Source organism: Sinocyclocheilus grahami, unplaced genomic scaffold (genome assembly GCF_001515645.1).
Source record: "Sinocyclocheilus grahami isolate Dianchi unplaced genomic scaffold, SAMN03320097.WGS_v1.1 scaffold9345.1, whole genome shotgun sequence".
Classification (NCBI taxonomy): domain Eukaryota; kingdom Metazoa; phylum Chordata; class Actinopteri; order Cypriniformes; family Cyprinidae; genus Sinocyclocheilus; species Sinocyclocheilus grahami.
Window position 1 is genome coordinate 19,012 of NW_015512559.1, and position 1,837 is coordinate 20,848.

Consider the following 1,837-nt stretch of genomic DNA (forward strand, 5'->3'; position numbering starts at 1 on the left):
CACACACACACACACACACTGGCCCCTTCAGCTGTCAGGTTTGGGGTTAAAGATCAGAGGCAGGATGCCAGGTGCGTGATCTGACAGCTGCGGGATCATTCAAACACTCACACAGAACTGATGACAAGAACTGCTTATGTAGTCTATACTCGTATATTACAAGGCTCTCTGAAATACTTGATTCTGATTGGTTCAGCTGTGGCATTCTGCGGCCAGATTTTGTTGTATAATGACTACTAAACAATATAACTGGCTGTTTCCCCTGGCAACCAGTTTCTTTTATTTTCATCAACAGACTTTTTATCCAATTAAGGTAGTTTTAATTTAGTATTATTTGTAAGCTATTTTAGTATTTATCTACATTTTTAATTAGCTTTTATTTTTATACTTTACATTTTTCTTTTATCTTAATTTAAGTTTTAGTTATTTTGTTGTCATTTTTATTTTTAAGAATATATTATATTAAAATAAATATTTATTTTATTTCAGTTTTATTGTTTTTAGATTATTATTATTTTAGTTTAGTTTTATATTATTTTAGTTGCCAAGGCAACATTTCTAATTTTCGTTTAAGTTCTTTAAGTTTTCATCTAATATTTATTATTTTATTTCAGCTTTATTTCAATTAATGAAAACAATTTTTAATAGTTAATACTTTACATTATTTCACTCTGCAGTCTCTTTTTTAGTCACTTAGAATTTATAAATATTGGTTGTGCCAGTCATTATTGCAAAATAAACCACTAGGGCGACACAATAAACCTCAGATTAACATGAGGGTTTATTTTGGGGTTTATTTTAATAATAAATGTCTATGTATTCATCATTCTATCAATAAACAGACAAGCACACACAAATACTGTATATGAGCCAAATTATACAATTTTGCACCAACACAAACATAGCTATCAAAATAACCACATAATTCAGCCCTAACACAAAAGGTTAAATCAAAGTATGACAGATGAATAGCAACTAAAGGAGCAGAAGCAACTAAGAAAATTATTTTGTTTCAAGTCCTACTCTTTAGATGACATAATCTGTCACTGTGTATCACTTCAGATAAAGTCAAGAGGCAACCTGAAACTCTACATATATTTATATATCTGTAATCTGTGTGAGAGGGAATTTGCAGTGAGAGGAACAGACTAAAAATACGAGTGTGACAGAGAGAAAGAGCAGGCACACCGTTTATCAGCTGTCCTGGAATTTCTCTCTCTCAGACACACACAAACATACAATCACACAGCGGCACACAAACACACACTCAACCTGTTTTCAGTAGGCCACCTCGCAGGGACAAATATAACTAACAAAAGGACACAGCGTCCTTCACTGGCAGAGAGAAACACATTTAATGTCCTCATTGCAGTGATTGGTTGATTTATGCAACATATTACCAGATATGTGACAGAAACTGCACAAGGAAAAAGTTGTTAAAAATTAAACAAACAAGCTATCAAACTACAAAGAGAATGTGAAAGAGGAAGATATAGAGAATAAAGGGACATGTTTACCTGTACAATGCTGGGGTAGCAGGAGGCTGTCTGGGGGTAGACAGGGAGTCCGTAAGGCTGAAGAATTACAGTAGGGGAGGACAGCATGGTGCATAGCCAGAAAAAAGGAACAGCTAAAAGGGATGGGAGACCGGGGAAAAAGAGAGGGGAAGAAGAGCTCTCTGAATCAAGAAAGAACCAGACTGAGAAAGTTTAGGATCCAAACAGAAGAGGAAAAAGATCCAGGGACATGAAAAAGAAAAGGAGAAGAAGAGTGGGCTGTACTGCACTAATGGCTGGTGTCACAACTTCTAGGTGATTAAAAACGAGAATTAAAAAAA